General features: G+C 41.1%; 1 long non-coding RNA gene across 5 annotated transcripts in view; it reads right to left on the bottom strand.

The window, feature by feature from the left end:
• Positions 1-1,649: 1,649 nt before the first annotated feature.
• The window catches only part of LOC131187920 (uncharacterized), a 54,339-nt gene continuing 28,143 nt past the window's right edge, over positions 1,650-27,845 (bottom strand). For 2 of the 5 annotated variants that reach the window (XR_009152665.1, XR_009152668.1), the window contains 2 exons: positions 6,823-6,944; positions 4,966-5,727 (listed from right to left, as the gene is read on the bottom strand). This is a non-coding gene — a long non-coding RNA (uncharacterized LOC131187920). Of the gene's footprint in view, positions 2,929-4,965; positions 5,728-6,822; positions 6,945-7,115; positions 7,387-27,845 lie in introns of those variants that run through there. The other 3 variants (XR_009152666.1, XR_009152664.1, XR_009152667.1) reach the window with 3 other exon arrangements.

The raw sequence follows: 27,845 nt of genomic DNA, 5'->3' as shown, positions 1-27,845 counted from the left end.
GATGATGTACTGAGTAAAATCTTCCAGTAATTTCCCTCACATCGCCTTCCAGGCCTTAACAAAATAACCTCAGTGATACTTATTTTAGGAATAAATCTGATATATGATGTTTGTAAAACTGTGGTTTTTTTAAATTTTCAGATTGCTGTGTGCATTTTCTTTGTTTCACTTCCTGTAGACTTACTTAGTCAGTGTTTTATGGGATAAAGCCCCGTGTATGTGGCTTCTAAATTGTGATGTCTGTCCATCACTGATTACAATGTAAAACAAATACACTAAATCTATCCAGAGGCACCAAGGCCAAGATACTCTTGATTGTTTTGGCTTTGCTGGCTGGAGTCTTAACCACTACAGAAACAATGATTTCTTGCAGTCTAACACAGTATAGGAATCCAGAAACAGCTAGTTTCTTTCTAAACCCAGCTTTCACATTGTGTGGCCTTTTGCAAACATCCTTTGCTTCTAGTACTTAAGTTGTCTTTGGGGAAATGCTTTCAGCCTGCAAGGATAATTATGTTTAATTGTGAAGATTGTTGAAATGAAAAGTTAGCAGTCTACATTAAAAAAAAGCCTGCCTCCATGAGAGTTTTAAATAACCTTATGAGATGTTTAAGGCACCAGATATGTTAACAAATTACTTGATATAGTTCACACATCTACATGAGTCCAGAGGAACAAATACTCTCTCTTATAATGCAAAGGACTATCATAAAAGGCCACAAAAGTAAAGAATTGGAAATAGTGTTTTAATGTGTTTGCTAAACTTAGTATTACCAAGGGTAATACTAAGCATACAAATATCTTGATTAGATTCTCCTAAATAAGACAAATTTTCCCTTGACTGCAATTTTGGCAACTTCAAGATCACTGAGAAAGAAACTGCTGTGACAATGAGAGGAATTTAATTTTCTGATCTTTTCAGAAAACCAACAGAAATAGTAGTGGTTGAAACATCAATATGTCAGGTGGAGGACAATAAGTATGTATGAATCCGCAATTGGATGAAAAAATATTTTAACGTTTCATCTCTAAAGTTTACTGCATGGGTAGAGACTTTTGGCATTTACATATATTTTCGTGTGTCTGGACAACAAAGCAACTAACAGAATTGTATTAAAATATATGGTGCTTAAAATATTTATATATCCTTCTACTCATTTGTTTAATTCTGAACAATATGTGGGAATTTCCTGAGGATAAAGAAACTAAACCAATTAATGTTTGAAACAGCACCTGACCCAGGGCAAACTGCATGAGCAGCATTGTAGCACATATTCTGATACTAAAGGAGAGGGGGCTTACAAGTAGAAGGAACTCTTGATTCCTGAAATGTTTTCTCGGTTACCTGAACCCATGGGCCTGTAACTCCCTCCCTGTCTTCAGGAATGCTGAGGGGAGGTGCCTTCCTTGCCCTTACACTATCAGTGTGAAAGAAATTACAACAAAACTTGGGTGGAGGGTTTGTTAAAACTAGCTTGCTTGCTTTCCCATTATCCAGTTAGATGACTTCTTCCTCCTTGGTCACTGAAGTTCCAGGAAGAAGTCTGGAACAGGGACAGGGACAGGGACAGGGACAAAAAAAGTACACAAAAGGAAAGAGAACCATAAATTGTGTGGAAATGCCCCCTTTTTATAGCACATTGCACAACTTTCATCCAATACACACACATGATTTTCTCTGTATGAAGAACAATGAATTTTCTTGCTATGATCTATAAATGCATATTCATACATAGCATATATAACTGTTCACATTGTTTAATCAACTTTTGAATAAACATCTGAATAGAGAGCCCAGCCATGACTACTGACCCTAAAATCTGGAACCTCAGGCTGTTGTCTGGGTCACCTATCCTCAAATCCAGCCCTGGGAACTATTATAATCCACTTATTCTAAAGAAAGTACAGATAGCACTCCTGAAATAAAGCAAAAAAAAAAAAAGGACAGATCATGATATAATATTTCTGGAAGCTGCTTAAAACAGATGGAGCCTTTTACCAAGAACTAGTGTCTTTTTGTAGAAAGATCCCAAGTAAACAACAATAAAAGTAGAAAAATAGCAACCCAGGCAGGGATAATTATCTCAGCCAAATCCATAGACCATGAATTAAACATCATAATGATAAAACACTGGAATATTGTGGAAATTATCACTTGATTTATTTAGTACTTTCAGATTTTTCTTTTAGATGAGTTGCCAGAGAAAGAATGTAGTTAAAACAATAAGCTTTATTTAATTTTGTTTTATTGCCCTTAGATTTAATTTCAAAAAAAACCAATGAGTAGATTAAAAGAATACAGCTGACCAGAGTTACCTGCCTGATGTTGCAGAAAACAGTGAGTGATTTCAGCTGCTATAATACTGTTTGCCGGCTCATGATCCATTAATCAGAACTGCCAGTTAGCCGTGAGTTGCTCGAGGACTATCTGTACTTTTGATTCTAAGTAGCAATATTTATTTTATTTATTAATTTACTAAATTTATATGCTGCCCATTTCTCATTTTGAGGCAACTCTGGATGGCTACTTCTTTGCAATAATCACTTACAATCAGATAACCATGCTCCAGTCTCTGTTCTCTCCTCTTGTCTGATGGATTATAAATGTAGGAAATGACCCAGAGTAAAAAAGCCATTTTTTATTCACATGTACATTTTCCTGCTCCTGACAAAGGTCACCTTGTCATGTGCATAGATTAGTGTGTCAGCTAAGTACAAATTTACTTCTGTGTTCTTATTTCCTTGTTTGAGGTAAAAACGGGGTAATCATGTTGACTACATAGCATTCTCTTCTTACCAGGCAGTCAGTTTATTCTTTTGTTTTCAGTTTTTCATAGAAGCTATGCATATCTGGTAGATATCTGTTGTACAGTGGTCCCCAATTTCTTCATTTTTGGATCCTGATCCTCAAGATTGCTTCAGCCCAAGCTGTGCCAGAAATAATAATTTTTCAGCAGTGCAGTACTGCTTAAGATGTACCAACCATCATCCCTCTTTCTTAAAACTTACCCCAAATTTTTAAACATCCAACATTGTATAAATCCAATTTGCAGCTAGGACACCTCCATTTTCCCAAAGTTCTTTCTACTTCCATCAAGTCCTTTTTTGAAATCTTTTTCCAACTCAGCAGCAATTTTTTATTTATCTTATAATTTTCTCTGAGGCAATATACTCTCATAAGAAACTGCTATCCTTCCCGCCTATGTTCAGATTCTATTTATCAGGTAATAAGAACAGCATATCTATTTGGGTGCCTGAGTGCTACTCAGACAGTGTTATAGAGAGGCCTGACTTCCTGCAAACTATAATAATCCTCTTTTCTTCATTTCTGAGCAATTACGATAGCTGCCGAAAGCACATATTTTATCAGCTTGGAACTCATCTGCTCCTCACACTCTAATAAGGTGAACAGAATGTGGGTTGTTTCCTTGTAACAATGTCTTCTGAAGGGACCTTAAAGGCAAACTTTCCATTGCAGCGCCTAGTCTCTGGAATGATCTTAACCTAAAATACAATTATCCCTGATCCTGGAAGCCTTCAGAAAGCCAGTGCAAACTAGGAGTTTTTCCTTTGGCTTTGGGGGCAGGAGTGAAACTTGCTTTACGGAGAGGGAATGTGATTTCCCATTTATCTATTAATACTTTTGAATTTTAATTATATTTATTTTTAGCTATATTTTTAATGTATACCAACCAGAGTCACAATGTTTGAATTGTGTGGCCTTGTAAATTACTTTAATTAATTAAATAAATATATAAACTTATGATGAAAGAGGGGCACGTATATTTGACAGTTATTATGTAAAATTTGAATATATACATTTGGAAGTAGTTAATATCCTGACACTCTTTATATCAGGGGTCTCCAACCTTTGGCAACTTTAAGGCTAGTGGACTTCAACTCCCAGAGCTTTGCTGGCTGAGGAATTCTGGGAGTTGAAGTCCCCAAGCCTTAAAGTTGCCAAGGTTGGAGACCCCTGCTTGATATGATTTACAAACCTTATTTTTGCCCAACATTTTGGACAGGTTTACCTAGGTAACTTGTTATGTTCTAAAGATTCTCTATGCTGGTTCCATTGTGCTACCCAGCAACCAGATTAAAATACAGTAGTTTATATACTAATCTGCACTTGTGTGCATTCATTTTGCCCATTTTGGGTTACTTGGACTACTGCATTTCATCAGAAAGTAGTCAAATAGATCCTTGCTTTGTTTCCTAACTGCTGAACAAATAAGTTGATGATTTATCATATAAATTGGATTTCAGTGTTCTCCTTCACTTCTACACCCTGAGCATTTTCGGTTCCAACATTATCTACTCTCCATAACATGTAAGATATGGAGATTCAAATCAAGATTCAAGGCTGGAAAGAAACTTCCTTTTCTGAATTACAAAATTCATATTCAGCAAAATTAGAACCATGCATATGCACACATATGAATGTTACTTCTTGCCATAACTGTTGCTATATTAAGTCTATAATCACTAGGCTAGCCAGACCCCTGCATTTTTTTCTTTCCCTGTAAAGACCTTAAACAAATTTTAATTCAATTCCTTCCTTAAACAGGCCCAAAATACTACATTATAGGAAGCATTGATGTGCTCCAATTTAGCGATCCCACTCCCAGTTACTTAGACTTTCTTGACTACATTGCAGCTCTCTGAAACAAAAGGAATTGAACCACATTCTTCCTTGAAATATTCCCACATTATCTGCTCTTGTCTCTTATTATAGGCAGAAGGAACAGGGCTACAGAAGTTGGGTAGAAAGCCTAAGTTACAGAATTCTTCTGTTATGCAATGGAGCACAATGTGATTGTTGCTATTTTCAATGTGAGTGTGTGGTGTACAATCCAATTTACACATAAATTGGCTTATGTAATGGTTCCTGGAGGAAAACAATTGTATAACCTGGAGGCTGCCTGTATGTTAGCATTTGCTCCCAGGCCAAATGCTATTCCCCATTCTCCTACCATTTCTGTAACACATCCCATAATATCAAATGGTACTTAATAAAAGAAGAAACAAAAAAAATGAAATTCTTCCTCTGTGAGTTTGCAAACTCTTTCCCAATTTTCATTTATGAACAAATTGGTTCACTCTAAGTAATTTCAAGAGGGCAACTTGGTTACTCAAGGAGAGATTTTATTTTTAGATCAGGGAGCAAGATGACTCCATATCTCTTCCAAGAGGCTCGAAGTGGGAAGTTTTGTAATCTTGTCCTTCAAAAAAAGCAACAACCCCCCGCTCCCCAAAGCAATTATCTTCAGTACAAAAGATCATTGTGTATATTGATCTACAGAGGAATTATAAACGTATTGGCAAAATGTTTACAGTCCTCCCCATAATCAGGACCCTGTTACCTTATTGTTCCAAGTCATAGGAAAGTGCTTTCCTTCAGCAGCACACGTTAGAGTTATGTGGGGTGTCAGGAGATGAGATTTTCATGTGCATCCTGATGATGAAAGAGAAAATATCCCCTTCCAAGAGCTTCAGACATAAAAGGACAACCTAAACTTAATTTGTCTGTCAAACTTAACGTGTCAAACTAGATAGTGGATAGCAACCATCAAAGAATTTAAAAAAAATTAAAATCATGAGCGACCAATCAGGAGTGAAAAGGCTTTCCTCTTTCAAGTGAACTTCATTTTGTCTTTCTTGCGTTGTCTTTTTTATGCAAAGAGATAGTTACCCATTGGCTCAGAGGCAGGTCAGTGGGATCTGGAGCTGGAAGTCAAGGAAATATATAAGTATTTGCAACTGGTAGAAATTAGGTATGAATTAGAGCAGTGGTCTCCAATCTTGGCAACATTAAGACTTTAAGACCCCCCCCGAGCCGGGGCCCCTGCCAGAAAGTGATTTGGAGAGTGAGGGGGAAGGGCCATCAGGACTTACCTCTGGAGCACCGACTTCCCTGGCTCAGCTCCAGGAGCCAGAGGCAAGCCAGGTGGAGGAGATAACGAGGCCTCCGCCCCTGACTCTTCCCCCCACCAGGCCACTCCTCCAGACCCGGCTGATGGCAATCAGGCCTGGGTGGACCCTAGATTTCATAGGCAGGAGAGGTGGGAACAACAGAAGTAGGGGTGGGGCAGGCCTAGGAAGTGCTGAGTCACGGAGCCACACCCCACAGAGTATGAAAGCAGTCCTGGCTGCTCTGCTGCTCCGTGATGAGCAAAAATTGAGCTGAACTCTTTGACTCGGAGAAGTGAGCTGAACATTCAGCCTGGACTGCTGACTTCCTGGTTGCCTGGCAACCCCAAGATAAAAGGGAGACTTTGGCAGGCAGCTGCAGATTCCCTGCCAGGACTGATAGCAGCCGTGAGCTCAATTACTGACTCGTTTAGCCAGCTTGTGGCTGAGGCCAGGAGGGGACTGAACACTTTAAGACTGGCAGACTTCAACAAAGCTGGCTGGTGAATTCTGGGATTTGAAGTCTGCCAGGCTTAAAGTTGCCAAGGTTGGAGACCCCTGAATTAGAGTATTGATTTTTGTTTTATTAAAAAATGAGTTGTATTATCATAGTTACTGCTGCTCTCTGTATGCTTCTGGCTAGGGGAACAATCATTAAATTAAACTCTACAGATATCAATTTTGCCTTTTTTTTTTTTTTTTTTTGCTTCCTGGCCTTCAGCTCTACCTGAGCCTTAATATTTATAATATGGCATAACATTCTGACTGAAATCAGCTCTCTTATTCTGAAATAATTTTGATTATAGTGTGGATTTCTCAGCTTGGTTAAGTTACAGGAAAGGAAGGAAAACAGAGGAAGGAGGGTTTGTCATTTTTCTCCTGCTGAAGAAAGAGATGGTGAGAAACACTTACACTGGAAGCAAGTAGATGCTGACAGGGTCTACCAAGCAGGCTGTGCTCAGGAGTTGTGACCATAGTACTTAGCGTGTGTGTGTAAATTCCATTACAATTCTCATTTACAACCTCCCAGAGATCTAGAAAGATTGACATTTTAGGTTCCTGATAAAACATGTATTCTGTAATAACAACCAATGAAAATAATAACAACTTCCCATAAGTAAGAGAGAATTTCAATTTAATTGATTTAAATTTAAACATTTGTGGCCTTTTTGAGCTTACAGCCTGGGCCAAATAGATATCTACTGACTCTGTGCCAAATTATTAAAATAATTTAACTCCAGTGTGTTCAGGCTAAATGCCTTTTAGGTCTTAATTGCTATGTGTTTTTGATAACTTGTAGTCAGTTTCTCTGAAAGCCTGCCTGAACATGGCAAGAAAAACACTAAGATACTTGAAGCGTGTGAAGTTCAAGAAGATAATTTACAATGTTCCCTTTTTCTGGCAGCACATGCCCATGTACACTTCCACAGCAGGCAAAAGGACAATGAATGAATCATTCCCCTCATCATTTGATTTCTGTAATGGAGAAAAAACATCGATTGCTCAGTCCTTCATTTAATGAAGGAAAGAAAAAAACCATGATCATAACATGACTCAACATTAGGTCTATTTTACAGCAAGGGTTTGTCATGTCTGTGCCAACTTCTGAAGCTACAGCATTCCAGCAAGCAGTAGGATATAGATGTTTGGTTTATTCCTAAAAGCAAAGCAGAAAAATATAGGCATGTGCTATCCCATAATGAAAATGTGCTGTTCTGTCCCCCCACCTCAGTCCGGGAGGTGCATGAACTGACTCAGTTAGCTGGCAATTTAGTCCACGGCAGCTATCAGCTCTGGCAGCAAACCAGTGAGCATATGCCAAGGTTTTCTTTATCTTCCTTGATGCTGGCGTGTCAGAAGCTCATTACCGGAGCAACCAGGAAGTCAGGAACAAACAGCAATCCAAGCCAAATGCTCAGTCAAATAGTTCAGCTCAAGTTTTTTGCAGTCAGTTTGTTTTGTCCATCACGAAGTAGTAGAGCAGCCCCTCCTGCTTTTATACCTGTGAGGTGTGGCTCCGTGACTCAGCACTTTCTAGGTCTGCTTCATCCCTTCTTCTGTTGTTCCTGCCTCTCTTGTCTATGAAACCGGGGATCTAACCAGGACTGATTGTCCACAGCTGGATCTGGAAGCATTGCCTGGGCTGGGGGAGATACGGAGACAGAGGCCTCATCACCTCCTCCACCTGGCCTGCCTCTGGCTCCTGGAGCTGAGCCAGAGAGGCCGGCCCTGCAGAAGGGAGCCCTGATGGCTCTTCCCCCTCACTCTCTGAGTCACTTTCTGGCAGGGGGCCAGGCCTGGGGGGTGGGGGGGCTGGAGCCACAACATGTGCAGCCAAAGTTTGACAATATGTTTTCCAGAAGGGACATCAATTTCTTTGCTCTAGACTAAGCCGGGTGAGAACTGAAGATGTATGTGATGTTTCAGGGCCAAAAGGAGAAGAGTTATAATCGCCAATAATGTACATGTTCTCTTATAAAATATTTTAACCATACTTAACAATGCTTAGCATCTCAAGGAAGACATAAAGAATAACCCTACGGGCAGAGGAAGTACAGTATTGCCTTACTTTACATTCAATTCCTTACTTTACATTCAATGCCTTACTTTACATTTAATGCCCACATGGTCACAATGAAGAGAATCTATTTTAAATGTCCTATTAAAAAATGCAACCTAATAACCTGCATTAATATATTTCTTTCCATTTAGATCTTACAAGTTTAAAGTGCATTCTATTGGTTCAATTCCCTTGAGGAGAGAAGTTCAATAATTGTTCCTACATTTTAAGATTTAGATGCTGTAGACTAGACTAGACTAGACTAGACTAGACTAGACTAGACTAGACTAGACTAGACTAGACTAGACTAGACTAGAATTTTTTATTGGCCAGGTGTGATTGGACACACAAGGAATTTGTCTCGGTGCATATGCTCTCAGTATTGAGAAGTTTCTAGATTGTATTCAGATTTTGTACCTGGGATTTCTTTTGGTTTTATTACATATTTTTCTTCTCTTTAAGATAGCCTTCCCCAATTTGGAAATTCTGGAAGTTGTATTCTCAAAACAGCTGGACAACCTCAAACTAGAGAAAGCTGATCTAAAGTGATCCAAAAGCCTTGGATGAATATTTAAAAATCCATGCTGAAAGATTATTGTCATTTTGTATGTCCTTATGAGAAGTATCTCTTTCTTTCTGAACTCTTTCTGAATTCTTTCTCAGAACAATTTTAATTTAATTCCTACAATATGGGCTTCAGTCCCATCTTTCCAAGAAAAAGCAAGATTGTAATTGTGATTTTTAGTTTGTTGATTTTGTCCTCTGTTTATTTTGTCATATTGTGGGTTGAGGTGCAGACCCAATGTAACGTTTTGGGATTGTTTTGTTGATGTTTTATTGCTGGCCAGTCCGAAAGGTATGCCGTTCTTTGTCCTCTCATCTCAGCCACATTGCTGATTGGTTTATATAAGCTGCTGGAGTGAGGTAGTATTTTCTTGGGCTTGTTTTTGAAATAGCACAATTTATTACTTTGTACTTTTCTTAGTTTTTATTCTAGCGTGAGGCAAACATACGGGAACAGACTTTTCTTTCTTTTAATTTTTGTATGTGTATGCAAAGCACAAAAATTGTGAAATCTACAATAAAATGTCTTTTAATAGCAAATGCAGATGCTAAAGAGGGGATTTATTTCCATGTAACAGCTCCAATAAGGATAGGAAAATATCTAATTAATAAGGCACTGGATGGCATCCCAGCAGAACAGGCAATAGGAGAATTCCCCAGGCTTCTGCAGGCCCTGCCATGCCCTCAATATAGATCTGCTCAGGAGAATTGTGAGACAAAAAAAATGTTGCATTATCAATGAAATCCTACGGCTAATAGGATTAGGCAAAGTAGAACTTTCCAATAACAGCCCTCCAACTGTAGAATTCTTTACTCTCTTTAAAGACTATCAGCCTTTTAATGTTTAACTCTGTCCTTACAATATCTCTGAAATGTTACTGTCCTTATTCCTGAGGATTGTATAATCTTCCTTCTCCTCAGTCCAAAAGAAGATCCCCTGGGATGCAGAGGCACTAGAAGTTCATTTCTAAATGGGAGACAGCCATTAGGTGGACCAGCTTTGAGAATCACCTACTATCTTTGTGGTTCTCTGAGTAAGAAGCTCATGAAAACTTAGCAACTGAATAATCTCAATAAGGAGCATGTTTTAGAAAGGTCAGCGGACAGAACAAAATTAAAAGAGTTGTAGATGGTTGCCCTGCTCCAATACAAAAATCACCATAGCTTTTTAAAAAGAAATACCATTTTATTTACTTGAAAGAAGCAGAAAGAAAAGGAAAAAATACAAATAAAGGAAACAGAATGAAAAAAATAACATAAAAATATAACCAGATATATTTATTTATTTATTTATTATTTATTTATTTGATTTTTATACCGCCCTTCTCCCGAAGGACTCAGGGCGGTGTACAGGCAGAATAAAACAAACAATACAAAATACAATTAAAATGCAATTTAAAAAACTTATTTAAATTAGCCTGACAATTTAAAAATTTACCATACACTAAAAAACCCCATTTAAAATTAATAAAATTTGACATTTAAAATTCAATTTAAGCCAGCCCCGCGCGGATAAAAAGGTGTGTCTTCAGTTCGCGGCGAAAAGTCTGAAGGTCACGTATTTGGCGTAAACCTGGGGGAAGCTCGTTCCAGAGTGTGGGAGCCCCCACAGAGAAGGCCCTTCCCCTGGGGGCCGCCAGCTGACATTGTTTGGCGGACGGCACCCTGAGAAGTCCCTCTCTGTGAGAGTGTACGGGTCGGTGGGAGGCATGTGGTAACAGCAGGCGGTCCCGTAGGTACCCAGGCCCTAAGCCATGGAGCGCTTTAAAGGTCGTAACCAACACCTTAAAGTGCGCTCGAAAGGCCACAGGTAGCCAGTGCAGTCTGCGCAGGAGCGGTGTTACATGGGAGCTACGCGTAGCTCCCTCTATCACCCGCGCAGCTGCATTCTGGACTAACTGAAGCCTCCGAGTGCACTTCAGGGGGAGCCCCATGTAGAGAGCATTACAATAATCCAAGCGAGAGGTAACGAGCGCATGAGTGACTGTGCACAAGGCATCCCGATCAAGGAAGGGGCGCAACTGCCGAACCAGGCGGACCTGGTGGAAGGCCCTCCTGGAGACGGCCGTCAAATGATCTTCAAACGACAGCCGATCATCCAGGAGGACACCTAAGTTGCGCACCCTGTCCTTTGGGGCCAGTAACTCACCTCCAACAGTCAACCGCGGCTGCAGTTGACTGAATCGGGATGCCGGCATCCACAGCCACTCCGTCTTGGAGGGATTAAGCTTGAGCCTGTTTCTCCCCATCCAGACCCGTACGGCTTCCAAACACCGGGACAGCACTTCAACAACTTCATTGGGGTGGCCCGGGGTGGAAAAGTACAGCTGGGTGTCATCAGCGTACTGTTGGTATCTCACCCCGAAGCCACTGATGATCTCACCCAACGGCTTCATGTAGATGTTGAACAGCAGGGGCGAGAGAATCGACCCCTGCGGGACCCCACAAGTGAGGCACCTCGTGGCCGACCTCTGCCCCCCTGTCAACACCGTCTGCGACCGGTCGGAGAGATAGGAGGAGAACCACCGATAAACGGTGCCTCCCACTCCCAATCCCCCCAACCGGCGCAGCAAGATACCATGGTTGATGGTATCAAAAGCCGCTGAGAGGTCTAATAGGACCAGGGCAGAGGAGTACCCCCTGTCCCTGGCCCGCCAGAGATCATCCACCAATGCGACCAAAGCTGTCTCCGTGCTGTATCCGGGTCGAAAGCCGGACTGGAACAGGTCTAGATAGACGGCTTCATCCAGGTATTGGGGTAGCTGTCGCGCCACAGCACTCTCTACAACCTTCGCAACGAAGCGAAGGTTGGAGACTGGACGATAGTTACCCAAAATAGCTGGGTCCAGGGAGGGCTTCTTGAGGAGGGGTCTCACCACCGCCTCTTTCAAGGCGGCAGGGAAAACCCCTTCCAACAAAGAAGCGTTGATAATCCTCTGGAGCCAGCCTCGTGTCACCTCCTGAGTGGCCAGTACCAGCCAGGAAGGACACGGGTCCAGTAAACATGTCGTGGTGTGAAGCCTCCCCAACAACCTGTCCACGTCCTCGGGAGCCACAGGGTCAAACTCATCCCAAAATGGCTCAACAAGACGTGTCTCCTCTCCCTCGCTTGGATCATCCCAATTTCGGTCCAGACCGTCCCGGAGCTGAGCGATTTTATCGTATAGATAACCACTAAACTCCTCGGCTCGTCCCTGATGAAGGAGGGAGCGGGCCACCCGAAACAGGGCGGCCGGGCGGTTATCTGCCGACGCAATGAGGGTGGAGGCGTAAGAATGACTCGCCTCCCCCATTGCCACTAGGTAGGTCCTAGAATAGGACCTGACTAGTGTCCGATCAGCTTCAGAACGACTGGACCTCCAAGTGCTCTCTAGGCGTCTTCTCCAGCGTTTCATCTCCCTCAGCCCCTTGGAGAACCAAGGTGCTGGACGAGATCTACGCCAGGTCAGAGGCCGCGAAGGCACGACACGGTCCAAGGCCCCAGCCGCGGCCTGTTCCCAGGCCACGACTAGTTCCTCAGTCGTGCCGTGGGCCAGATCCTCAGGAAATGGCCCAAGCTCCGTCAGGAACCTCTCCGGGTCCATCAGGCGCCTGGGATGGAACCAACGTATAGGTTCCGTCTCCCTGCGATGGTGAGTGGCAGTTCGGAAGTCTAGGCGAAGGAGAAAATGATCGGACCATGACATTGGTTCTGTTACTAAATCATCTAATTCCAGATCATTTAACCACTGTCCAGAGATATAAATCAGATCCAGCGTGCCTCCCCCCAAGTGCGTAGGGCCATCGTTTACTCGAATCAAGTCCAAGGCCGTCATGGAAGCCTGGAACTCCTGAGCTGCCGTCGATAACAAGCCAGCTGATGGAAGGTTGAAATCCCCCATGACTACAAGTCTGGGGGTCTCAACCGCCACAGCGGCAAGTACCTCCAACAGCTCAGGCATGGCTGTGGTCATGCAGCAAGGAGCCAGGTACGTGATCAACAAGCCCAACTGATTCCTATGGCCCCACCGCACATAGAGGGTGTCAGGCCTGGAAACCATATTAAACTTTAGGTTTCCAGACGCTGCCACATTTTTATCTTGAGGGGAGGAGGGGGGGTTGAGGGGTATGGTAACATTCTTCCAGCGGTCAAGGTCGGATGGTGTTCACGTCTGCAGGAAGAGTGGCAAAAAGTTACTCGAATGAACTGGAAGAACGTGGGACCGTGTGATCGTCAGAGGGGTCAGGAGGGTGGGACTATTGGGGTTTGTATAACTGGGGAAACGAATCCGGAACTTCAGTTTTGGGAATTGCACTCATCGTGTGCCAGTCTCCTCATGCTAGTAAAGGACTTTGAGAAAAAGAAAAGATGCCTCCGAGTCTCTTTTACGCAGAAGAGGTATTTCTGGAACCTTGACATTATTCCCAAAACCGTAAAAACTTTCTTTTGCTAACGGTACCCTCTCCTCCTCTCAGAGGGGGCCCGTTAGAGGGGTGCTGGGCCCCAGTCTCCGCAACCTCCACAGTCGCCCAACTCCATATAAAAACATTTCCCTTGAAACACCCAATTAAATTCCACCAAGTAGATGGAACCTTAATTGGTGGCGTTCCAGCAACCCGAGTCACACAACTACTTCGCTTAGAAATTGGTGCCCATCATGAACTTATAAGATTCATAGTAATTCCTAAAATGTCAGAATCCATCATCCTGGGTTTAGCTTGGTTGGACAAATGGGAACCCACAATTAAATGGGAGGATGGATTCAGGAAAATTATATGGACCTTCGGACCCTTAGACCAAATCCCACCCCCCCCAACAACAAAAAAAACCCTTACCCAAAACGACCACCAGATGGAACCAACAACCACCATATCCAAGCCATCTCCTAAAGAACCCAGCATCCCTAAAGCATACATGGATTTATCAGATGTTTTTAGTGAGGATGAATGTAACCTCTTACCACCCCACCGGCAAACTGATTGCGCAATTGAATTGCACCCAGGGGCAAAATTACCAAAACCCAAAATGTACTCAATGACGCCAGCAGAAATGTCTGAACTAAGGAAATACATTGACACTAACCTAGCCAGAGGGTTCATTGAACCAGCAAAATCACCTGTAGCTGCGCCTGTGCTATTTAAACAAAAAAAAGATGGTTCGCTCAGATTATGTATTGACTTCAAAAATATCAATGCGATTTGCATACAAAACACTTACCCGTTGCCACTTATGCACGACCTGTTGAACCACCTATCAAAAGGAAAAATTTTCACCAGATTGGATTTAAAGGAAGCCTATTACCGTGTCCGTATCAAGGAAGGTGATGAATGGAAGAAGGCTTTCAATTGCCCCTTGGGTAGTTTCCAATACCGTGTCATGCCCTTTGGTCTCCAAGGGGCCCCAGCTGTCTTTATGCAACTAATTAATGAAACCCTGCACCCCCATCTCTACAATGGGGTTCTTGTCTACTTAGATGATATTCTTATCTACTCAGACAATATGGAACAACACATCAAATTGGTCAGACAAGTTCTTAAAAAGCTCCTAGCCGCCAAGCTATATGTCAAACTTTCCAAATGCGAATTCCATAAGGAATCCCTCGACTACCTAGGTTACCGGATATCAAACAAAGGTATCGAAATGGACCCGGGCAAAGTGAAAGCAGTGTTGGATTGGCAACCACCACGCACACGTAAGCAACTTCAAAGTTTCTTGGGGTTCGCAAATTTTTACCGCAAATTCATTCCTTCTTTCGCAGAAGTAGCTCTACCATTAACGGAATTACTAAAAACTGGGCCATCACCCACCAAACCCAAACCTAACCAACCCCTACCTTGGACAATGGACTGCCAACGTTCCTTTGAACACCTGAAACGCCTCTTCTCGATGGAACCGATTCTTCAACACCCGGATCCAAATAAACCTTTTGTGGTCCAAGCTGATGCAAGTGATGTAGCAATAGCCGCTGTCTTACTACAACGGGATACCAAGAACAACCTTATGCCCTGCGCCTACGTGTCTAAAAAATTGACGGACACTGAACGCAGATGGGCAGTTTGGGAAAAGGAAGCCTTTGCGGTACGTTGGGCACTCCTCTCTTGGAGGCACTTCCTTGAAGGGGCGAAAGAACCATTCGAGGTGTGGACTGACCACAAAGACCTCGAATACTTAAAAAAACCCCGAAAGCTTTCTCCCAAACAAGTTCGATGGGCTCAGTTTTTCAAGCGCTTCCATTTCACCCTCAAATACATCCCAGGCGACCAAAATCTACTGGCTGACGCTCTATCTAGGAAACCACAATTCGACAGCCAACGCGAAGAGGTGATACATGCGATGATCCCCGATAGCGAACCAGCAAGCCAAGCACTTACTCGAACGCGATCATACCGCACTACCAACATCCCACCAAACAAACTGCTAATGGACTTAAAATCAGCACTCCCTGATGATGCTTGGTTTAAGGAAAACTCGCCACACCTCACCTTAAGGGATGGGATACCCTGGAAGGGCACAAAAATTTATGTACCCGTCACTATGCGATTGTCAATACTACAAAGAAGCCACGACTCTCGCCTAGGAGGTCACTTTGGCTATTTAAAAACTCTCCACTTGGCCAGAAGACAATTCTGGTGGCCGAAATGAAATCAGATGTTGAAGACTACGTCAGGAGCTGTGCTACCTGCGCCACCATGAAGTCCAGACCAGGGAAACCCCCTGGACTCCTACAACCCGTAGCTGAACCCACCCGACCATGGGAAGAGATTGCCATGGATTTTATTGTTGAACTCCCACCTAGTGGAGGTAATACAGTGATATGGACCGTAGTGGACTTATTCTCTAAACAGGCCCATTTCACTGCGTGCAGCGGATTGCCATCGGCTAGAAAATTAGCAAAGCTCTTCCTCAAACACATCTACAGACTGCATGGAGTTCCAAAAAGGATAATATCCGACAGGGGTGTTCAATTCACAGCCAAGTTCTGGAGAGAATTCCTACGGTCCATTGGGTCGTCTCAAGGACTTAGTTCTGGTTTCCATCCGGAAACTAACGGAGCAGCTGAAAAACTTAATTCCATGGTGGAACAATACATACGTTGTTATGTAAATTACCAACAAGAAAACTGGTCCGACTTGTTACCATTTGCGGAGGTTGCATATAATAATGCGGTACACACCAGCACGGGGTTAACCCCTTTTCAAGTGACCAGCGGCATGGACTTCGTTCCAATGCCTGAACTCCTGCTCAACCCCCACTTCAGTCTCCCTAACAGACTGGATGAATTCATTAAAAAAAGGTTGGGAAAATACAAAAAAGGCTTTGGCTGTAACAGCTCGAAATTACAAAGCCCAAGCTGACAAACACCGTTCCCTTCAACCCCCTTTTCGCATTGGAGATAAAGTCTTTTTGTCTACTAAGTATCTAAGATTACGAATACCCAGCAGGAAATTCGGTCCAAAATTTTTGGGTCCTTTCCCCATTGTAAAAATTATTAATCCCGTAACCGTCCAACTCCAACTCCCTCGCATGTTGGGACGAATCCACCTGGTATTCCATACCAGCTTACTCAAACCTGCTAGCCAATCCCGACTAAGGCCTCTCCCTACCGCTCCCCCACCCCCCTTGATAATCCAAGGTGAAACCCACTATGAAATCGATTCTTGACTCTAGACTCTACCGAGGTCAATTACAATACTTAGTCCACTGGAAGGGATACCCATTATCTGAATCTACTTGGGTCAAAAGTTGGAAAGTGAATGCGGACAATTTAGTTAAACAATTTCACGACACTTTCCCTGACAAACCTAAGAAACCTCTTGGAGGGGGGAGGGGGGGGGTAGAAGGGAATTATGCACCGTTGGCACTTTTTTTTTATCGACTCTTTGTTTTTCTTTCCTAGGATATAGTTTTCTTTTCCAAGAGGGGATGCCTGTCAGGCCTGGAAACCATATTAAACTTTAGGTTTCCAGACGCTGCCACATTTTTATCTTGAGGGGAGGAGGGGGGGTTGAGGGGTATGGTAACATTCTTCCAGCGGTCAAGGTCGGATGGTGTTCACGTCTGCAGGAAGAGTGGCAAAAAGTTACTCGAATGAACTGGAAGAATGTGGGACCGTGTGATCGTCAGAGGGGTCAAGGGGGTGGGACTATTGGGGTTTGTATAACTGGGGAAACGAATCCGGAACTTCAGTTTTGGGAATTGCACTCATCGTGTGCCAGTCTCCTCATGCTAGTAAAGGACTTTGAGAAAAAGAAAAGATGCCTCCGAGTCTCTTACGCAGAAGAGGTATTTCTGGAACCTTGACAGAGGGATTCACAGCCGGCAATCTGAGGAACAGCGGCCTCCCTTGGCTCTAGATCTTCCTTAATAACAACCGCCACCCCCCCACCCCTACCTTGGGCCCTCGGCTGATGAAATGCTCGGAAACCTGGAGGGCACAGCTCAACAAGGGGAACCCCCCCCTCTGGACCCAACCAGGTCTTCGTAATGCCCATCAGGTCCGCGGACTCCCCCTGAATAAGGTCGCAAATCAGGGGAGCTTTATTAGCCACGGATCGGGCATTACACAACATCAGCCGAAGATCCAAGCTCTGAGGATCATGGCCGCCCGAGGAATGGGTAGGGACTGGGGGGCCGGAGCACGTGATCGCTTTCAGACATCGAACACATGCTCCCAGCTCTCGATACGGCCCCCCCCTCCGCCATATCTGCCTCTCCCACTTACCGTACAGATCGAACATCCCTCTAATCCTGGAACTGAGCCCTCCCCCCCTGCCTTCAGACCAGATGAAGTAGTGCCACGAACAAGCACAGGGGCTGGATCCCTCCCCAACGGGTTCTCTCCCCCACCCATCAAATCCCTCCCCCCCACCATCCCCTTAAAATTCCCATTAAAATTCCCCTTAAAAAATCTATTAAAACAATTAATTAAAAAACCCCTGAGTCTCCTATTTTTGGCATGCCATCTCTCGGGGTTCCAAAACCCATCCTCAAGATGGGCCCTCGATAGTGTGGAGGGCCAAACCCGCGAGAGAGGGGAATCTCGCAGGGCAAGAAGGTCAGCCGCTGTAAATGTCCGCATGATAAGAGTCCGGCAAGCAGACCCATCCTGGACCTGTCAAGATGAAAATTGACACACCAGTAATTCCGGGTGAAAGACAGACGAGATATAGTTCTTAGGCGGTGGATGAAAAACCGCCATGATTAAGTCAGAGCACCAACCCCTCCTATCCCGAGGGGTGGACTATGGACGAGGGGAGGGGGGAAAAGGATGAAGTCCTACAATAGTCAAGCTAGGATTGTCCAGGACCAACCTCAGTTCACCCCACTGGGGCCAAAGATCTTCAGAAGGTCCCCTTGCAGCCAGCCCTTAGGCGTCCTCTAAGATGATGAAAAAAGGTGCCCACATGGCCCGTGATCGTCCTTCAAGTTGACAAAGAGGGCGAGCACGTGCCTAATGGGCCAGCCACTCCACCGACGAGACGCCTCTCTCCCAAAATCCGGGGGGGGGGGCAAAGGCCTCAAAAAAACACAACTCCATTTTTTAAAAAAATAAGTTTCTTTCCAACAATTTCGCAATGGTTAAACATTTCCTACTTGTCCATTTTTTCTCCCTTATTTCAATGTATCCTTTATACATACAAGTCTAATATTAATTTATTTACATATATATATAAATAACAGTGTACACAATTTCATTCCTACAAACTACATTTTTTCTGTTTCCTCTTATTTGTTGTTACATTTCTACTCCTATATCTTCCTTATATGATCTTTCCTTGCCTTTTATCTCTCTCCTCTAGCCAATCATACCATTTCTCCCACACTATATAATATTCTGTTTCCTCTTTTTCTTGTATTTCCTTTGTAAGTTTTTGTAAGTTTGTAAGTGAACACAACTCCATTTTTACCTGGGGCAATGCTGCTCACTCTTTGCATGATGGTGACAGTCAATTTATAAGATGCAAATACACATGTATCATTAATCCAATATTATAAGTCAGGGTGGTATATCTGTAGACTTCTTTTTTCTTCCCAAATCATATTAACAAATTTATTAATACAAAGTCAAGTTCATATCTTTGATGGAACTGACTTCTCCATCACTTCACCTTCTAGCATAATGAAGTTTTTTTTTTTTGTTTATTCATCCCATTTCTACCTCATCTCTCTCACCTCTAAGTTGACAGCCAACCCTTTCTAAATATCCTCTGCAGTAACCAATAAACAAAAAATATTTTGTTGAACTAAAGTCATTTTACGATAAGAAAAAATGTATTTTCTTTGGGACATTTAACTATTGAATTGTTAATACAGGATATTCTAATTTTTAGTCCAGAATTCATGCAAATTATCAATACTGACTTTAGTAACACTCTTTAATTAACAATAATCTTTAATGTCTGTAAAATTCTGTAGATTTGGAATTATTCAAAACAGTTGTAATTGCTAATAAAAATTCAGGAATGACACGTGCTACTAATATATCACAACTGAATAATAAAAACAGTTCTCTTGCATTAATATAATAAGTTAGTTCTCAAATGTAATAGCCAATGAGCTGATCTGAAGTATAATAACTCTAAGGAAGTCTAAGAAAAAGATTCACCTGCAATTTTTCAAACTGGGAATATTCAAGAAAATGGAATTATCATGAAATATAAAGATAAAAAAATATATTTCTCTGTCAATATAAAGATTAAAATTATATTTCTCATCAAAATATATTTTTATCATTTATTTTATTTTTATTTTTCGTGATAATTCCATGCATCTTATAATGATGGAATATATCACTGTACTTCAGCTACAAACATCTTTGGCAAAATACATAATTATTTATGTAATAGCTTTTTTATTGTGCCCATTACGTTTTTTAAAATAAATTAATCTTGTTTTCATCTATTTGTAAGGATAGCAAAGAAGCCATTTCTACAAAGATACTAAAAACAATGGCATTGAGCGTTTCTGGGAGGAAGAGGAGAAGTAATAAGATTATACTTGTTCAAACTATTCCTCAACAAAAATTCAGATTCTCTCATCATGATATTGTATGATGAAACTTCTAAAAGTCAGTTCAGCTTTTAATACACCAATAAACACTTTCTCAGATGCAAATATTGCCATATGAAATTGGACTTATATGCAGGTAAATAAACTTAATGTTCCAGTCTAGTCCACCTTATAGTTTTAGGTACTACACAAGACAAAATTAGTGCTCTGTATTCTCAGTTGAAAATAAGAAAGTAAAATATCATTTACCCTTACAAAACTGAGCTAAATATTATTTACCTCACAAAACTGTTACAAAACCTAAGGGAGGAATAAAAAGTTTTTATTTATTCCTGATATATTTTGATTTTTCCCCCAGAAACATTATAAAAACAATACACTGTACAAAAAGAACTCTCTCAGGATTATGTTCAATGAATTATTTTTATTATTTGATTGCACACATTCCAGTTAAGTGTTCAAGATGCTTGATGTCTTTATCTCATGCATTCCTGAAATGAATCTCAGAAACGGAATATAGTACATCTTGAGAAGAAATGTAACTAATTATGGAACGTAACCACAAAAATGAAACTAAAATAAATGGTGCTAGTTCCTACCTGTCTAGTCATCACCTGAATTGCAGTTATCATGTGGCGGCTTGTACTGTAGATATCGGTGGAGATAAAAGAGTACTGCATTGTTGTAGTTTTTAAAAAAATACTATATCAACTTTCTGAATTTATGGTCACAGATCCAAAACCTGTTACACATTGCATAAAATTAAAAGGAAAAAAATACCGTGGAAGTACAGAAAATAATAATTAAAAAACCCCTCAAAGAGTACACTACATAAGGAGTACACTACATATGATGCACAATATTTATATAGGCTAAATTCAACACCAGAAGCTTCCAAACAGTAATGGCAGTAGAGCAGAATTTCGCTGGCCTTCTGGAGTTGCCCAGGAGTAAATCTTCTGGTAGGAGAAATATTTACTTTTCTTGTATCTCATGTTCCTTTTTTCTCTCCAGGCACAATTACAGTTTTGCCAGTTGACAATCTTCATCTTGTCTTCATTGCAACAAAAGCAGATACCACCAAAGCAATGGCTGGTTAAGATGTTCTGCCCATAAGATGTTCATATAATGTACTGGCAGTAAATTCTCTGTATAAAAGCCTTTTGGCTATTTATTGCTACCTACAAAAACAGAGATAGCCCTAGAAAGGTGAAAAGGTAAAACAACAACAAGATGACAATGTAAATAAAAACAAGGCATGGGCTTTATTAGTATGCTTGCAGCTGCCATCCTGACACTGGACAACTCCAAAAAATACTCCCATCATATTATTTTTTTAAAAAAATAAATGCTACATATGTAAACACTAACAGGGTTCAAGCCTTTAGAGTTTGGGGTCAAGACAACCCAATTTCCACCCAAACTCTAGGAAGAATGAATGCTTAACTATGTTTGTTAGCTTTTAAAGAGATAACAAGAAAGACGGTTTCTTTATAGATGTATTAAACCAGATGGGCTTTTTTGTCTTTATGTCAAGAAAAGTAGGGAATGACTAAAACACTGCTTATATATGGGTGGATTTGTTCACTAATTTGATTTGATTTATGTAGCCACCCAATGATTCTGGACGGCTTACAATAAAATAGATTAAAAACAATAACATATGTAATATGTTAGGTTTTATCTATGGGTATGTGTGAAACAGCTCAAACTTTTCTATTGAAAAGTCCTCAGAGAGAGAAGAGAGGAAATCTGTCATGAGATTCAAAGGTAGAAATGGTGACTTTAATAGAAGGGTGATTCCCTTCTAACCCCTCCCAATGGAAATGGTTGTTATGGAATTTGGTTAGAAATACAACGGAAGGCATTTCATGTAGTGCCTTCTGGGCAAAACTTCTTTTGATTTGCAATATGCTCTGGATACTTTTCCAAGACTGAAAAGAGTTCTTGGCATTTTCAGTGCTTGGTAAATTGTTGGTTTTGCACTCCCATGGGAGCTGGTAAGTCTAGTGTTCCACTAGAAAATGTTTCTTCCTGTGAAGCATATTTCTGGAAAAGGGGTGGAGGAATTTTTTGTTTTTTTGGCTTAGTGTGTGGCCATCCAGAAATGCCAGAGGAATGTCTAGTTTTTCTCCTGGTACAGCTGAGTTTGAAGTTTTTTTAAAAAAAATTGCCCTTTATGTGAACATAATTCTTTCTGGTTTGTACTTAATCAGATAAAGGTGTTCTGAAAATGGAAATGATTATGAAAGAAAGCCATACCTTTGCTTCCGAGGGGTATGTAGGGAGGTATCAATCCAGAGGTGGTATTCAGCAGGTTCTGACTAGTACTGGAGAACCAGTAGCGGAAATTTTGAGTAGCTCAGAGAACCAGTAAATACCACCTCTGACTGGCCCCGCCCCCATCTATTTGGGAGGAAATGAGGGATTTTACAGAATCCTTCCCCTGGAGTGGGGTGGGAATGGAGATTTTATGTATCCCTGCCATGCCCACCAAGCTACACCCACCAAGCCATGCCACATCTACCAAGCCATGCCCACAGAACCAGTAGTAAAAATTTTTGAATCCCACCACTGTATAATCAATCCACCATTTGTAAGAATCCAATCCATTTATTGACCATGTAAGAACAATGCTTTTTTTCCAGGAGAAAAGAAAGAAAAAGTCTATAAAAGCGAATTGCATCCATTTCTTATTTACAACTTTTCCTAACAAGCAGAGTTTTGAACACCATTTTTTCAATATTCTTCTAGCTAGTTTGTTCCATTAAAACACTGCCAACTCAAAAACTGACTCTGGGTGGCTCATCCTATAAGAAGGATTAAGAACATAATAAAAAAGAAGATGGAGTCAGTGTCTCAATGCAAAAATATAGACAAAAACACATAACAAGGGACTCCATCCACCTTAGTGTAGATTTTGTCAGTATTTTGTTTTTTAAAAAAAAATCACTATTATCCTAGCTTTTAAATATAAATTCCGATACTATAAGTTTTTTTTTAAAAAGGAAAAAGAAAAAAAATACTATACTATATTTTCTATATACTAAACTATAATGTACTATATTTTCAAGTAGTTTTATATCATTTTGAATGTATGTTGTTTTATTTTAAAATTCCTTTCTCAGATTTGTTTTACCAATAATTGTTTAGGTACAAGTTTTCAACCAATTGTAAGGGAAGTGGAAACTGGCTGTATGAATGAAATCACAATGATTATTCCAAGAAAGATATGCTCCACGGAGATACAATTGTTTCCAGTGCTTTATGTAATTTTATGCATTGTAGGTCACTCAGTAATATTTTCTGGGCAGATTACAATATAGAATGCTAAAATGCAATAAATTTGAACATTAAATTATAGTATCTTCGCCTTGCCTTCCAGGTTTTCTAATAGTGTTATAAAACCAGATGACGGAACAATTAATGCAACAAATCATAAATTTTAAAAGCCATGTACGAACATAAAACTCTTCTCCACCAAAAAAAAAAATCAAAATCAAAAGGATATTAATAAATTGCCAAATATACTTTTTTAAAAGCATTGTACAACCGGAGTATGATTAGTACAAAGACCTTTTTTGGACATTTCCATCATACTTTATTTCACAGGGATGCACAGAATAATACTTTGAGGTTTGAATATATAGGATTTTTATCACAATAGTAAAAACTAATACAAATTAAACACAAGGAAAGAAAAGAATAAAGGTGCAAAAAAAAGGAAATAATTTAATAAAAGAAGAAATATGTAAAGAAGTTTCTTCTGACCTTCATTGCAACAAGTTTAGACAAATTTGTAATTCTTTATCCCCTATAAAGTTGCAAATGTATCTTCATCCCTTTTCCCTTTCCTACTCTATAAGCAAATATATAAAACATAAACTGGTGTCAGCAAAAAATCCACAAAGGGTTGCCAGAACATTGCAAAAAAAGGAAGGAAGGAAAGAAAGAAAGTCTTATTTTAACCCTTGATCAAATAAGCCAACTTTATATTCCTTCCTTTTGCTTCTAACATTCTCAATCATTAATTCATTTGAATATTGTCATAGGATTTTATTTCTCTTCAATTCTTCTTTATCACATTGCACAGAATTCTTCAAGGGGTTACATAAATTCCTTTGTGGATCCAATAAGAAAACAATTTCCAGGTCATTCACTTAATTTGTCATTTTTATTTCTCTTTTAATTTTTAAAACGTCAGCCAGTTTCTTCATCATTTTCTTGGTGTGTCATTTTTAATTATATTTTTGGTACTTTCTCTGTCTTGTCAGGCAAAATTTGCTCTACATCTGTCAGGCTCTCATTAATATCATTTGGACATTACTGATAGAGTTGATATTATAGTTCTAATTTCTAGCAGTTCCATTCTTCAAGTATCTTTTTTAATATTTCCAGTGCTATGACATTTTGTGTCTTTGTGTACAGCTTTGAATTTTTCCTCTTTCACTTAGAATCCTTAGTATCTTGTAGTGTCCAGTTTCTAAAATCATAAAGTCATTTGTTATGAACTTGAGATGGCCAAAATAAGCCAGTTTCCCAAAAGAAGGTATTTATTTTTAATACCAAAATCTTATGATAAAAGCTAATATTTCAAATTCAACTAATAATAATAATAATAATAATATTTTAATTTGTATACCGCCCTTCTCCCGAAGGACTCAGGGCGGTGAACAGGCAGATAAAATACAAATACACACAATAATTAAAAAACATCCCTTAAAAAACTAATTTAAATGCCCAAATGTTAAAAAACATACTCCCCCATAAAATCACAAAATTTTAAAAACCCATCCAATAAAGATAAAAATCAGGCTAGTCCAGCCATACGAAATAAATAAGTTTTAAGTTCGCGGCGAAAGGTCCTAAGGTCAGGTAATTGTCGAAGTCCGAGGGGAAGTTCGTTCCACAGGGTCGGAGCCCCCACAGAGAAGGCCCTCCCCCTGGGGGCCGCCAGTCGACACTGTTTGGCTGATGGCACCCTGAGGAGTCCCTCTCTGTGGGAACGTACCGGACGATGGGAGATAGAGGCTGGCAGTAGACGGTCCCATAGATAGCCTGGTCCTAAGCCATGGAGCGCTTTAAAGGTGGTAACCAATACCTTGAAGCGCACCCGGAAAACAACAGGTAGCCAGTGCAGTCTGCGCAGGATAGGTGTTATGTGGGAGCTCCGAGCCGCTCCCTCAATAACCCGCGCAGCCGCGTTCTGAACTAGCTGAAGTCTCCGGGTGCTCTTCAAGGGGAGCCCCATGTAGAGAGCATTGCAGTAGTCCAGGCGAGAGGTAACGAGAGCATGAGTGACTGTGCATAAGGCATCCCGGTCCAGGAAGGGACGCAACTGGCGGATCAGGCGAACCTGATAAAATGCTCTCCTGGAGACGGTCGCCAAATGGTCTTCAAAGGACAACCGACCATCCAGGAGCACGCCCAAGTTTTGTACCTTCTCCATCGGGGCCAATGATTCACCCCCGACAGACAGCCGCATCTGCAGCTGACTGTACCAAGGTGCCGGCATCCACAGCCACTCCGTCTTGGAGGGATTAAGTTTGAGCCTGTTCCTCCCCATCCAGACCCGTACGGCTTCCAGACACCGGGACAGCACTTCGACAGCTTCACTGGGGTGGCCCGGGGTGGAAAAGTACAGCTGGGTATCATCAGCGTACAGTTGGTATCTCACCCTAAAGCCACTGATGATCTCACCCAGCGGCTTCATATAGATGTTGAACAGGAGGGGTGAGAGAATCGACCCCTGCGGCACCCCACACATGAGGCACCTTGGAGTCAATCTCTGCCCCCCTGTCAACACCGTCTGCGTCCGGTCAGAGAGGTAGGAGGAGAACCACTGATAAACGGTGCCTCCCACTCCCAACCCCTCCAACCGGCGCAGCAGGATACCATGGTCGATGGTATCAAAAGCCGCTGAGAGGTCTAATAGGACCAGGGCAGAGGAGTAACCCCTATCCCTGGCTCTCCAGAGATCATCCACCAGTGCGACCAAAGCTGTCTCCGTACTGTATCCGGGCCGGAAGCCGGACTGGAACGGGTCTAGATAGACAGCTTCATCCAGGTCTAGACCTTTAGTTCATGTATAGGTTTCTTAGATGAAAATTTTACCTAATTTTTTGCTATTTATTTCAAATATTTTAATTCTTTAGCTTATAAATAATTGTTCTTTTGTTCAGAGTTCAAGCTAAACATACATAGTAACTTTTCAAAGTCTCTAATAGTCTAAGATGATTATTGGCAATTTCCAAATGCGATTAGAAAGTGAGCTTGCAAACTCGGTGTCCTTTAAAAGGCTCTGCTGCAGTTGTGAACTGATATCTGATTCTTTTGTTTCTTGGTGCTTAAACATACAGAAGATCACTGTCTTATGATCTTTATTTATTTATTTATTTATTTTATTTATTTATTTTTGTCGCACAGTATATATAAGCGTAAGCATGAAACAACTATACAACACATAAGCATATATATGAGTATGAGTATGTAATAACTATATTAATTGGATATAACGAAGGAAAACAATAGGACAGGAACAGTAGGCACGTTTGTGCTCTTATGCCCTTACAGACCTCTTAGGAATGGGGTGAGATCAATGGTAGATAGTTTTTGGTTGAAGCTTTTGGGATTTTGGGAAGAGACCACAGAGTCAGGTAGTGTATTCCAAGCATTAACAACTCTGTTACTGAAGTCATATTTTCTGCAATCAAGATTGGAGCGGTTAACATTAAGCTTAAATCTATTGTGTGCTCGTGTATTGTTGCAATTGAAGCTGAAGTAGTCTTTGACAGGAAGGACATTGTAATAGATGATTCTATGAGTTAAACTCAGGTCATGTCGAAGGCGGCGTAGTTCTAAATTTTCTAAACCCAGGATTTCAAGTCTGGTGGCATAAGGTATTTTGTTGCGTTCAGAGGAGTGGAGAACTCTTCTTGTAAAATATTTCTGGACACGTTCAATTGTACCGATGTCAGAAATGTGGTATGGGTTCCAAACAGTCGAGCTGTATTTTCTGCAATCAAGTTTGAACGGTTGACATTAAGTTTGAATCTATTGTTTGCTCTTGTATTATTGCGATTGAAGCTGAAGTAGTCTTTTACAGGAAGGATATTGCAATAGATGATTCTATGTGTTAAACACAGGTCACCTGGTGAAAAGCTCTCATGGAGACGGCCGTCAAATGGCCAGAGATGTGGCATGGGTTCCAGACGGATGAGCTGTATTCAAGAATAGGTCTGGCAAATGTTTTGTATGCTTTGGTTAGTAGTGTAGAGTTTTTGGAAAAGAAGCTGCGTAAAATTAGGTTTACAACTCTTAGAGCCTTTTTTTGCTATGTAGTTGCAGTGGGCTTTGGCATTTAGGTCATTTGATATGAAAACTCCAAGGTCTTTGACAGGGTGGGGGTCATCAGTAAGGTAATGACCATCTAGCTTGTACTTGTTGATGGGGTTCTTTTTTCAAATATGTAAGACTGAGCATTTGCTGGTTGAGATTTGGAGTTGCCAAGTTTTAGACCATTCAGATAAGAAGTCCAGGTCTTTTTGGAGGATAGCTGTATTGTCGGTGATGTTAAATAGTTTGACATCATCAGCAAAGAGAACACAATTACTTGTAATATGGTCACCGAGATCATTAATGTATAATATGAAGAGTGTTGGTCCAAGAACTCTGCCTTGGGGAATGCCACTTTTAACAGGAACAGGGTTTGATAGAGCATTGCCAATTTTGACCACTTGTTGTCTGTTTGATAGAAAAGCTGTTATCCAATAGTGGAGGGGTCCTGAAATGCCGTATGATTTTAGTTTTAGAAAAAGTTTA

The sequence above is a fragment of the Ahaetulla prasina genome, chromosome 1, assembly GCF_028640845.1.
Source record: "Ahaetulla prasina isolate Xishuangbanna chromosome 1, ASM2864084v1, whole genome shotgun sequence".
Classification (NCBI taxonomy): domain Eukaryota; kingdom Metazoa; phylum Chordata; class Lepidosauria; order Squamata; family Colubridae; genus Ahaetulla; species Ahaetulla prasina.
The sequence above is the reverse complement of the archived record's forward strand: the minus strand, read 5'-3'. Positions and strand labels throughout refer to the sequence as shown.